The sequence below is a fragment of the Uloborus diversus genome, chromosome 3, assembly GCF_026930045.1.
Source record: "Uloborus diversus isolate 005 chromosome 3, Udiv.v.3.1, whole genome shotgun sequence".
Classification (NCBI taxonomy): domain Eukaryota; kingdom Metazoa; phylum Arthropoda; class Arachnida; order Araneae; family Uloboridae; genus Uloborus; species Uloborus diversus.
In genome coordinates this window covers 172927523-172941572 of record NC_072733.1, presented here as the reverse complement: position 1 = coordinate 172941572, position 14050 = coordinate 172927523, and the positions used below count along the sequence as shown (strand labels likewise).

General features: G+C 31.2%; 1 protein-coding gene across 1 annotated transcript in view; it reads left to right on the top strand.

The window, feature by feature from the left end:
- LOC129219291 (CREB-binding protein-like) overlaps positions 1-14050 on the top strand; it is a 123843-nt gene that overhangs the window by 1335 nt on the left and 108458 nt on the right. The gene's annotated exons all lie outside the window — the stretch shown is intronic.

The following is a 14050-nucleotide window of genomic DNA, read 5'->3' as shown; positions in this document are numbered from 1 at the left end:
ACAGTCATGACTTGCTGTTATGTACAATATTAAGAAGTACGCAACATTTTAATGCTGTGTACATGTTTTGGCGGTTTTACCTTTTTTACTTTCGTTTCATTCTGTGAAATTTTGGTTTTGAGGTTTATATTTTGATCTTTTTGCAAAGTATCTTTGTAAATCGAGGTGATAGGTATAAATTATTGCAGCATTAAGTGTTTATTAAATTTGAGGTTATGGCCTTCTGCTTTTTTGCAAGGAATAATGTACTACAGTTGTGATAACTGAATTTAAAAGCCAACATACTTTGTTTACACACATTTTTTGCTTCGTAATGCCGAGTGTGATACGATGAACTTTTTTTTTAGAACTTATTGAGTTAACTTATTGAACGGTAGGGTCATCATCCTTGCTTATTCTTTTATACGTTTTGATGTACCATTTTAATTTTTGATTAGTGTTTTTGGAGGGCTTCTTAAGGTTCAGTGAGACTGGATACCATGTGTATTGTGTGAGTCTGATTGAAACAGTTTCGAGTTGCTGTTATGTACAGTGTTAGGTTTTTAGTAATAACCGTAGCATTTTCATGCCATATACATAATATTCAGTTTTCCTTGTTTACATTCGTTTCATTCCGTGAAATTTTGGTTTTTAGGTTTATTTTTCGATCTTTTTGCAATGTATCTTAATGAATAGAGATGATTGGTGTAAGTTATTACAGCGTTAGAAGTATTTAATTCGTGGTTTTTGCTCGTGCTTTTTTTGCAAGGAATGATGTACCCCAGTTGTAATATGCTGAAATTGAAAGCAACATGCTTTGTTTACATATTTTTTTGCTTCGTAATATCGAGTGTGATACGAAGAACGTTTTTTCTTTTTAGAACTTGCTGTTCTATACATTGTTAGGTTTTTAGTAATATACATAACATTTTTATACCATGCACTAATATTTAGTCAGTTTTTTTCGAATTCACACTCGTTTCATTCTGTGAAATTTTTGTTTTTAGGTTTGTTTTTCGATCTTTTTGCAATGTATCTTAATGAATCGAGGTGATTAGTGTAAGTTATTGCAGCATTGAAAGTATTTATTTAATTCGCGGTTTTCGGTTGTGCTTTTTTTGCAAGGAATGATGTACCCCAGTTGTAATATGCTGAAATTAAAAGCAACATGCTTTGTTTACATAATTTTTTGCTTCGTAATGCCGAGTGTGATACGGCGAACGTTTGTTTTTAAAACTTGCTGTTGTATACATTGTTAGGTTTTTAGTTAATGTACATAACATTTTTATACCATACACATAATATTTAGTCAGTTTTTTTCGAGTTCACACTCGTTTCATTCTGTGAAATTTTTGTTTTTAGGTTTGTTTTTCGATCTTTTTGCAATGTATCTTAATGAATCGAGGTGATTAGTGTAAGTTATTGCAGCATTGAAAGTATTTAATTCGCGGTTTTCGGTTGTGCTTTTTTTGCAAGGAATGATGTATCACAGTTGTAATATGATGAAATTAAAAGCAACATGCTTTGTTTACATACATTTTTTGCTTCGTAATATCGAGTGTGATACGAAGAACGTTTTTTGTTTTTAGAACTTGCTGTTCTATACATTGTTAGGTTTTTAGTAATATGCATAACATTTTTATACCATGCACTAATATTTAGTCAGTTTTTTTCGAATTCACACTCGTTTCATTCTGTGAAATTTTGGTTTTTAGGTTTTTCGATCTTCTTGCAATATATCTTAATGAATCGAGGTGATTGGTGTAAGTTATTGCAGCGTTAGAAGTATTTAATTCGCGGTTTTCGGTTGTGCTTTTTTTGCAAGGAATGATGTACCACAGTTGCAATATGCTGAAATTAAAAGCAACATGCTTTGTTTACATACATTTTTTGCTTTGTAATGCCGAGTGTGATACGATGAACGTTTGTTTTTAGAACTTGCTGTTATGTACATTGTTAGGTTTTTAGTAATATACATAACATTTTTATACCATGCACATAATATTTAGTCCGTTTTTTCTTGTTCACACTCGTTTCATTCTGTGAAATTTTAGTTTTTAGGTTTATTTTTCGATCTTTTTGCAATGTATCTTAGTGAATCGAGTTGATTGGTGTGAATTATTGCAGCATTGAAAGTATTTATTTAATTCGCGATTTTTGCTTGTGCTTTTTTTGCAAGGAATTATGTACCACAGTTGTAATATGCTTAAATTAAAAGCAATATGCTTTGTTTACATAAATTTTTTGATTCCTAATGCCAAGTGTGATACGATGAACTTTTTTTTTTTTTTTTAGTTTTAAGAACTTGTGTAGCATTCTCTTGAGCAATGCTCAAAGGCAAAAGTGAAGTTCGATTTCTGCAACATGTGATATAAAGTTTTTGTAATTTCATTGTTTCTAATTGGATGCATTTGTGATGAAATGGAATAGGTTGACTTAATGTTATGGTGTGTTAAAATATGATATAAATGTTAGATGGGAGGGGGGGGGAGTGAACTAGTGGCTACTTTATTGTTTTATAATAATTTTCTGAGGCTGTTGCAAAATCAATATAGACATATTCTCAATGTTTGTTCAGAAGTAAGTATAAGAGAATTAAGGTGTTTTTTTTTTTTTTTTTCAGTTTTCTTTTCTCTCTCTTTTTTTTTTTTTTTTGTTTTCTGTCCTTCCATAATACAAGGGTGTTCACCTGGGAGGTTCAGGGGTATTTTTCTGAATTTTGTCTTCGTGATATTGAGGGGGGGGGGGGGCGGAGATGTTGCATCCTGTGTAATATATATACTTTGCATATAATTTAAAAATAATGTGATAAAGAGTCAGTTTGGCAGGATATGATTTACACAAGATATGTGTCTATGGATACTCTTTTGCAAGCAATCTATGAATGGTATATTTTATGGTATATCTTCTTGTCATGAAATTAATGTTCTGACACAGTACATCTTGGACTTCCATTTTCCAGAAGTAGTTGATTGTTATGAAAATCAACATTGTTATTAACATTGAGGCACAACCCCATGACATAAGTATTTTTATGAGGGCCAGTAAAAAAAATGGCAAAGGACTGTATTGATGTATGAAATTCGCCTACAGACATATACATAAATAAATTAAAATATTTCAGTCACCTTAAGCAATGTGCATTGTTCTTCAGAGAATGAAAGTCAAGCAGTTCTTGTCAATATTCTCGTAATTCCTAAATCAGTTTGCTGTAAAATAATAACAGCAATACCTCTGAATAGTTTTAACTCGGGGAAAATCCTTGATTTTAGCAGCTGACATGTTTTAAAAAAGGATTCATTAAGCAGAAATGCGAATTGTATATCTCCGCAAATTGGATTTGTCTCCCCACCTACAACTTAACCATCCTTTCTTCTCATAACATCAAAATGGGTTGTTTGACAATTTATCACATTTAAGTTAGAATTTTTTTCAAATTTAACTGCTAGATGCATAATTATCTGATTTTACATCTGCATCAATAGGGTTTCTGCTGGATATGTGCAATGTTGGTATACTGAACATTTCATGAGAAACTCTCAGTAAGAAGCATATCTGTTGCATTTACCTTCATTGTAAACTATTGTTAGCTTTAATAACTACAACACTGTAATTAATTTTTTAGTGCAGTCAAACTTAGCTTATCGAAAGCCCGTTTTAATGAGAATTCAGATCTAACAAGGGAATCGGAAAGATTTGATTTTTAAGATGTTAAGTTTATGGGAATAAAACTCGCTTTAACGAGCAAAACCCACTTAAAGTGAGCAATATTTTTGTAATTTATAAAGTATCAATTAATTTCCTCCTCAGAAAAATTATTCTATTTAAAAAAAAATCCATTTACATTTTTAATTCAACCAAAAGTTAAAGAGTATCAAAACTGGTGATGAAACGGTTCATTTTTTGAAATTCGAACAGAGGCATTCAAAACTTATATATTTGTTGAATGAAGTGTTATCATTTCTGAGATTTTCTTCCAATCATATTGTTTCCGATTCATACTTCAAAGGATATACTTGGCTTCAAAAGTGCTGTAAAACTTGAAACTACAGTAAAACCCCTCCTAACAGGCACCCCTTTTATGCGGACAATTTTTAATTGCCCAGTTCCAATGCAAGTAACATTATTAAACCCCTGTCCTGTGGACACCTCTCTATTGCGGACACAAAAATTTGTCCCGTTAGTGTTTGTGTTAGAGGGAGTTTACTGTATTTTGAAGCCTCGGAAGCAAATGACGATGTTTTTCATACCCCACATTCCTCGAAAACAATAACAAGAAAGAGACCCTAACACAGTTCAAATCAAATAACCAGCTTCTTAGGTACTGTTCAGAAACATAAAAATAGCAAAGCAAGCACCTATAAATTTTTATGATTTTTTTTTCACAAACCGGTTTTTATGAGCACTTGGTTATAAGGAGCAAATTTAGCAGTCTCTTCGTGCTTGTTATAAGTGAGTTTGACTGTACTTTAACTAACCAAAAGACATTCCATTTGTAGATTGATTGCACAAATGTTGCCAAACACAAGTTATTTTCTGGATGGGTTAACCAAATATTCTCCATGCAACTTCTTTTTGTAAAAAAAAAAAGTCTATTTCATAGTTATAGAATGATGAAAATACAGTTTTAATAGAAAAGTAGCTTATTGATAAATTAAAAGCACTCTTCTAGCAACTATTAAGTTTTCCAATCCCTGAATGTCAATGGAAATAATTTAGTATTAAATCATTTCTAATATGTGACGAGTTTATTTTACCTGAAAAGTAATACCAGAAAAGTATTCAGACCCCAATTCATCCCATACAAAAAAATATATATAATGTAAAAAATATATACATGTATATACAGTAGGGTGGTCACAAGGTACAAGGGGAAAAACTTTTTTCATCTAATCTTTTGCGGCACTCCCCTAAAATGTGCCAATAGACAAGAAAATGTGATTTGCAAAGTTTCAAGTCATTTCGATGATATTAATATGTGCCGCAAAGATGCTAAAATTACGAAAAATGGTAAATTTTAGCAAAAAATTATAGTTTTTCATCTGTAAAACCAAAACTATTCGTTCTGATCTCATTTTATAGGGAATTTTATTCTCTTTAAGTCTAATTTCGTCTAAATTATTGTAAAAATTTATTGAACATTATTTAGGATTTTTCAAGTCAGGTTGTAGCTAATACAGTAAAACCTGTAAAGTTGACCACCTGCCTATGTTGACCGCTTTTGTCAGGAACGGAATTAGTCCTATCTTATATAATGAAGGAAAACCTCTGTAACTTGACCACCTCTCTATCTTGACCACCTGTCTATCTTGACCGCTAATGTACACCAAATTTGGTTCGGAGCATTGCAAAAAACCCTTTGTAAATTGACCACTTGTTTTTTTTTTAAACTTAATCAAGCAAATTATTTTATTATTATTACTATTTTTTTTTATAGTTTTCCAAGAATAATTTTGATGCTTTATCCCAGCATTTTGCCAACTAAATAAAACAGCAGCATAAAGCTTATGCTGCTCTTTATTCTCCGAAGTTTTTCTTTTGTTGTTCTATTTGAGATTGCTTTTTGTACTCTCTGTTCAATGAAAACAGAAAACTGGTGTCAGTGGAAAAAGTACAAAGTCTTTTCTTCCAGTAGCAATATTTTGAGGCGACACTGGAATTGTTCTAAAGAGAAAAGTTACTTATTTCTGTGCAAGAGATTAAGAGATAGGATATTTTCATTTTCAACTGCCTTTATGAACTAGGAGAGTCTAGCTTGTTGCTCTTTGTGTAAAAGTTTTACATAAAATGGTTTCAAAAAGAAAGTTAGTTGAACTTGAGATTGATAAAAAGTATGATTAAAATTATATGAAAAGGTAGAAAGTCGGCGAAAATTAGCTGACACATACGGAATTTCTAAAACTAGTGTAATTTAGTAAAACACGAGTAAAAAAGCAAAAATATTTGAATAACATTTTTAATTATTGTTTCAAAGTAATGTTAAACAATAAAGTGAGTTAAACAGAAAGAGTAAGTACCAATTATTCCAGAAATGAATACATGGTCCATGGTGCAAGAAATGACAAAAAAATAAAAAAAAAATCATTACCACCCTTTATAAGTTGACCACCTATCTAAGTTGACCACCAAAGTACTGCACCGCAAGTGGTCAACTGACACAGGTTTCACTGTATCCTCAAAGTCGCGTAAAAAGAACAAATCAATATAAATTGTATTGCTTCTTTTAGTTAATGGTTGTAACCCCCTTACAAAGTTAAGCTATCAGAGCAAAAACAACAATATTATCAGAAATATATGCTGTAAAATCCCGTTACAATGAATACTGATACAACGGAAATATCTGTTTCAACAAAAGAAATTTTCAGCTCCGATTTGATTTCCATTATGTTGCTTGAATTTCATTATTACTGAAACCTTATTACAACGAAGAAATTTTCTGGTAATTTGAAGTTCGTTATAACAGGATTTCACTACTGTAGTTATATCTCTAAAACTCGAAGCTAAAACAAACAACTGCATATAAAACTTATGAAATTAGATGTAGAGGCCATAAATACGGAACATTGCTTTCCTCCTCGGTGGTCAGCGCTAAACACTACCTTAAAAATCCCAGTCTTGTAAGGGTTTTTGACCCTCCAGAGAAAGGAGAAACTACGCTTCTCAGGAAAGTAGCCTGTGTTCTTAGTTGATGACTTGTTAGGGCTTTAGTTGAAATGACATTCATTTTATCGCTCCTTTCTGCAGTACAAACCTGCGTTTTGTGAGTACAGTTGTTACAGAAAAAGTTTTTGTATTTAGCATGTCACTACTACATCTTAGAAGTTGGTTTGAAAGGAGTTTTAATTAGCAAAATAGGTACATCCACTAGTCCTCAACCAGATGTTTTTCAGGATGAATGGTATAGATAAGTAGCAATTCAAAGCAAGTATAGAAAATTAAAAACAAAATAAGCAATCCAGGTGAAATTTCATGCTTTCTTTTTGAGAAATAAAAACAGTAGCAGCTTAGGGATGGCTGCAAGAAGTTCATTCCACTTTGCTTAACTTATTTAGCTAAGTGGAATGCTTATTACTTTCTCCAAACAATGTTACTTCTCGAGTACTTGGCGCTATTCATCACAAAAGATGGATCGCAAAAGCCATAGGACGTAGTGAGAAGCAAAGGGATGTAAGTTTACTTTTTGAAGTTCCTTATAAAATGCGTTTAAAGTGCAGATCCTATGTTGGCTTTCATTGAACTTTTTATCTAAATCATGCTATATAACAGCCCATACCAGAGCTGCTCGTAAAATCTCTTGCCCCTAAGCAGATAAGACGTTCCCCTATTATTTGTAATGATTATCTCGAAAATTTTAATTTTATCAATTACATTCCTTTGCTTCTCACTGCCTCATATACTCTTTAAAAATACAGTCCGACCTCCATATATCGAAGTAGCAAATTTTTGGGGAAAAAATTCGATATATAGAAACAATCTTATTTTATCCTAAAAGTCTCCTAAAACATTAAGCTAATTTATATGTACGAAACCCAATTTCAAATTGATACGAGCATCGGATTGAAATAAAAGTTAATAATTAAAAAAATAACAGAAATTACATTTTTGCGCCTTCATACATCTTCATTCTTCTTCAATTCAACTTGATCCGCAATATTAGGGGTTTTCGTTTTGATAATGTAATCGAGAGAAAAGTAAAAAATAAATCTACTTAACTTGAATGATTTTTACTGCAGCTAAAAAGACTAGGAATGATAATCAACAGACAAAAGAGAGAACTTGAAACTGATTTTACAATGCTAATGGTTGCAACTAAGATTTGAAATAAACTTGAGGGAATTTAAGAACTCTAGAACGAAACAACGACCTATCTACACACCCCTCAACCCCAGATTCCTTATGAGTTTCGTAGCAACCTTTAGTGAACATAATTATCTCCCCTTACCTTCATTTTTCATGAGACAGTCTCAAGTGGAAAAACAAATCTACGAATGTCTCGAAAAAAAAAAAAATAGATATATAGAGATTTTTTCGATATATAGAAACAATTTTTCTATGTAATGAACATAGAAATTTGCTGGGATTTCGATATATAGAAAATTTTCATATGTGGAAGTTTCGATATATGGAGGTTCGACTGTATATTTTCTCGGGGATCAGCTTTCTTTAATCGATTTAAAGATAAAAGGTATTGAAGATATTTGGCTGTATTTACGGATAAGTATGGTTTATCCGTAAATACAGCCTGGTCTGTGATCCAGCTTTGGCCTGCAAGATCTACAGTTGGTGAAATCTTTGGTTCAATACAAGAGTATTTATGAAGATGATGTAGGCACAGAACTACCTAAAATAATTAAAAGAGATCAAAACAAAGAAGGGGGCAAAATTAAAATCCGAAGTAGGAGATAATGAAGATGATTGTGATGATAGGGATACAAAAGCACAGCTCAATCTGAAAGAAGCTTAGTTTATTTTACAAAGAAGAAGATTTTTTCATTTCTCTTCAAACTTTTTAAGAGATACAATTTTTCAAAGAGATTTAAAATCGAGACAAAGATTTTAAATACTGATCTTGATGAATAGTGAGTGTGCAAACCAATATTATATTAAAGCTAAAAAGATAGTAAAATGTTTAAGGGTTGTCAATGGCACAGCTGAAACAAAAGTAAAACTAATTCCTAACTTAATAGTTTCTATTAAAAGTTATGTCCGAATGCAGGCACATTTTTCCATTTGTAAAAATCTATCATATCCAAGCCATTACCACTTTAACTTCTCAATGAAAAGTAATAACATAATGATGTCTAATTCAACAGTGTAAGCAATAAAATGCATTAGATTTTTTTCTTTTCTTTTTTGTAATTTAAACTCTTCTTTCTCTTCTGAACTGCTTAGTTCCTTTATTTTAAATCAGCAATTTATTGCATTTAATTTTTAAAGTGCAGTAGACTCCTGCTACAAAGCGATCTGACTTACGCGAAATGGCTATAACCTTACACAAAATGGCTATAACGCGATTTTTTCACCAGTAAAGAATTTTAGACATAACGCAAATTCCTCGCCTGCAACACGAAAATTTTCGGAAGAGAATCACAGGGTGTAAGTATTAAGCGATGTTCCGGATATCTGTATCCGCAGATATCCAAGGGAAAATAAAGATCTGTATCGGTATCCGTTACTTTTTGACGGATTCTTAAACGGATCTTTTCTATTTTAAAAATTCTTAAATATTTGAATAAAAGACGCTTAAATTTCTGTTTAAATTAGGTTTTATTCCCTATTTAATTTATAAGGTATCATAAAGTATTATTTCAGAAGCCAAATTATGCCCCCCACGCAAAAAAAAGAAGGGGTAATAAGTTTTAAATGTGTATCTGTGTTTCTATTTGTGGAGTCGTAGCTCCTAAACAAATGAACCGATTTTGATCGTTCTTTCTTCGTTTAAAAGGTGACTTGATCAAAAATGTTCTTAGCGTAGCCTTATTTTTGTAGAACTTTAATAACCAGAGACGTTAATTTAAACCGACTTAACGTTTTTCACAATTATGGTAGCAAAAACTTACTCGTACGTTAAAAATATTGGCCTTAATTGAAAGAAAGTTTTCTGGGTTTGATATTGGCTTGGAACTTCCAAAATATATACAGTAGGAGGCATAATCTTGTTAAGTAAATTTCGAATTCAATTCTGAGCCTTTATACGCGTGATTAGTAGCGATTTCAGAGTCGGAAGATAAAAAGTTCAATAATTGGCAATTTCTATCTGCTGTTAGTTCATGTTTGTTAACAATGTGTATTCTGACCCACGAAATTCATCTTAATATGAGGTTGGCCCTCCCTCTGTGACCCTTTTTTTTTTTAAATTTTTTAATTTAATACCTGTTTTTGATTTGGGGTTTCTGTTATTTTTCGTTTTTCTCGGCATCTTCCAAAAAAAAAAATTCTCTATTTATTGTTTTGGAAGGTGTTCCCAGCTTTGTTTATTTCATCAGTCGGAGTAAATTGGGTGGAATAGGTCAGCGCTGTGCTTATGCTGAAATAAAACATGAAAAATGTTGTCTATCCTGTCCAGTAGCAGATTTACACTTTTGCTCCTGTATCCTACATCTACCAAGCAAGCTAGAAATAATTTTTCATTCTATTTAAGCATTAATGCAGTGCTGTCCCAGTCCTTCCAACTCTCCCTCAATTTTAACGATTTCTTCAAAGAGTAAATAATAGTCTTGATTATATTTTCGCCATAGATGACATTTTTTTGAAGAAACTATTCCATTATTCTGACAGGAATACGTTCCGTAACAAATTTTAGGCTTGGATAGTTGAATTGGGTAAAAAAAAATTTAATATCCGTATCCGCGGATCTTGAGACTAATGATCCATATCCGCAGATCTACTTTTTTAACGGTCCGGCACATCACTAATAAGAATCGGTTTTGTTATTGGCTACTAAAAAAATTTCGTGAATGAACTTTCATCCGTTTAGAATCACTGAAAGCGGAAGTTCCCACGCTGTACTAGTCTGATACATCGCTTATACAAATAACTACTCCTCATTTTCCTTTTTTTTTCATTCCAAATGTGAAAGTTGTTGAAATATAATGATACCTTAGAGTGCTGTTTCATCTTCTGAAGATAGAAAAAAAAAGAAATTTTCTTACAATTAAAGAAAAGCTATAGATAATGTGCTTGAACAAATGCGTGGAAATCACCAGGACAATTACGTTTGAGTGAATCTTCCATATGTCCAATTAAAAGTCAAGAAAAGGAAGTCCATAAAAGTTCACTGAGTAGTATCTAAGCAAAATGCAAAAATTATGAAAGTGGATGCTGCTCTTGTATTGTGAATTTAAGAAACCAAGAAGAAGGGTGCTGACATTTATTGAAACGTTATGAAAGAACTACTGAAGCAATTATATTGGGTATTTAAAAAAAATATAAGAATAACTCTTTGATCACACAGCATAAATCATCATCTTCACTTTTTTAAGTTACAATTAAGTTTAAGTTCTCATTACTGGATCAACTGTGCAGTAAAACTAGACTGCATTTGTTTATTGTTGCACTATTTTTTGTTGCACTATTTTTTGTTGAACAAAACTTTTTTTTTTTAAATTTAAAATTCAGTTTTTTATGTAAGAAACAGTACTGTATAAATAAGAAATGGTTTTTCACAGTTTGAGGTGGTGTTTAAAAGTGTCTAAAATAATTAGGTTTGTTTATAAAAGTTTTTACACATACCCTTTTCCACAACCCGAATTTTTGACTTACGGGAGGGGTCTTGGAATATATCCCTCGCTTAAGTCGAAACTCCACTGTACCTCCAAATGAAGCCTTTTTATTCAGGGTTGGCAAGTTTTTGCCAGGGGCAGAAAAAACCATGGAAAAAACCACGGTTTTTACCGCCCGGCAAAAATAGGTTTTTGCCAGTTTTTGCCAAAGTGGCAAAAATAGATTTTGTGTTAACAACATACGGACAGTTTTTTTTCCTTTTATATAAAAGTAAAAGCATGAAAAGATTTTGATAAAAGGCTTTGCCATTTTCTGTAGAGTGAGCTAGTATTACTAAAAAGTAGAGCGAATATAGAATGCACATATTAATCAGCTTTTTTTTTTCTTTTTAAATTCTTCTCTTGGCTATCCATTTTCCCAATAAGTGAGAAAAAATGCATTCTTTCTTTAGTGAGGAAAAGTTAATATTTTTCTCTATTCAAGTGAATATTCTCTTATTAATTAAATAGTTTAAAAATCTTAGTGGGATCAAAAAAAAAAAGTGATTAATTAAATTTAAATATATATATATATATAAAATTAGAATTCAATCTTTTTATTAATTTACTAAGCTTAAGTAAACATTCTTTGTTTTAGCATTGAAGGAATTGGCTCATTCTGAAAAAATTGTTTTAGCAGACATTTAAAATCTTAAGTTTTGCAATCCCAACATTTTTTTAAAATTTATTTTTCATCTTATAAATTAGAAGTAACATGGAGAGACATAACTAAAATATTAAAGTGCATTATTTATATTATATTGTCAATATTTCTTGATTAATACTATAATGCTACTTTATTTGCAATTAGGTTTTTGCCGTTTTTTTCCATTTTTGCCATGTTTTTTTCACTGGCCCAGCAAAAATACCTTTTTGCCGGCAAAAAACCCAACCCTGTTTTTAATGGATAAATTAAAATAAACAAAAAGCAAATAAATGTAATTGAATATTGTAATACTTTTAGGTCTTTGCATGAAAATTCATTATTGATGATATCTTCCATGACCAGACCTGAAAAATGCCAATTACCATTCTATAAATTTTGTTCAAAAAACGGATAAGATAAGTCATCATGAGAACAAAATTTCCTATAAAATGGGACCAGAACGAAGTTTCGAGGATGAAAAGTTTGGGTTTTAAAGAAGAAAAACTAAGATTTTTCGCTGAAAATCGCTGTTTTTCGTAACTTTAGCCTCTTTGCATCACGTGTTAATATTATCAGATTGAGCTGAAATTTTGCAAATCATGTTTTCTAGTTCATTGGCACATTTTAGGGGGCTGCCGCAGAATAAATTCAAAAATCGATTTTTTTCACCACCCTAATCAGGGGTCTGTCCAGGATTTTTCACAGGGTCCGTTTTTTTTTGTGAAAAATCAAATAATTTTGTGAAAAATGAATTAATTTTGTGAAAAATCAAAAAATTTCACAAAAAAAAAAGGGAATTTTTTTGTTAAAACGAAATTTTAGAATTTAGAGATGGCACAAACTGCATCAATTAAACTTAAAGTTGAGTGTTTTCCTCTTCTATGGCGAGAAAATCATTCTGGATTTTTTTTCTGATATTTGGCGGGGGGGGGGGGGGGGGTGGCATCGCTCTTTCAAGCATCAATATTTATCTACCATTCTGCATTATGTTAAATTTTATACTAGATATATTTCTGTACAATATTTAAAATAATTGTAACAAAAATATAAATAAATAAAACAAAATTCAGAATAGGGTTCAGCATTCAACTTTTTGACCCAAGACACTCTTAAAAAGCACAGAATTTCGTTTAAAACTTATAAATTCCGTGATTTTAACAAAAATAAAAAGATATTTCAATTGTTTACTTCTTAACAAAGCGTAATAATCATCAAAAATTCGAAAAATCGGATTCCCATAGCGGATGCAAAGAGATCGCAATTCTCAAAGTGAAGGCATCAAAAGTATAAAAACGGCTTGTAAAAGAAATATTTTTGATAAAATTATTTTAAAATTGCATTTTAGAGTCCTATGATAACATATCATTAATATATCTGTAAACACAGTTGCCCCCCCCCCCCCCCAAAAAAAATAATAATAATAAAATAAACCATCTATTCAGCATTTTAATTTTTGACTCATAACAGAAAATGGAATTTTGCTTTAAAAACTTGAAATGAGAGTTCTAACAGAAATAAAGACACTTTTCATTTATTTGAATCCTAATAAAGCGTAGTTAGCTTGAAAAAAGAACAAAATATGATTCTCATATCGGATGTTAAAAGATAGAATTTTTCAAAATGTAGACATATAAAGAAAAAAAAAAAACGGTAATTAAAAGAGTTTATTTAAAGTTAATCATCCTTGTTAGCATCGAAAAATCAAAACCCATATGATTTTCTCCCAAAATAACAATTAAACATCGCACCGCACTGTAAAAACGCAAATATTGACAAGCCGACAAAATGATGAGAATATTTTCTAATCAAGTCATTATAAAGGTTCAACGCAAGACGCTAAGTGGTGATAGTTTTGAAGTTGGTAACCCTATCTGAAGCGATCATATTTTTTCCTCACCCTTACTATTCCTTTGCAGTTCTAAGTTCATTTCGCAGATATATATTATTATTGTTTATTAAATCATGAGCGGAGAAAAGTGCTTACCAATGCCTTTTCAGAAAAGTTTACAACAACACCGCTGCTAATTAGCTGTGATAAAACAAACAACCATTGTATTTATTTGGCAGTAGCAATTATTTATCGCTTGCAGGAGCATCGCAAGAGTGCCTATTTTTTCTTTCTTTCTTTTTTTTTTCAAAATTAGCCGATTTTGTATAAGCTGAT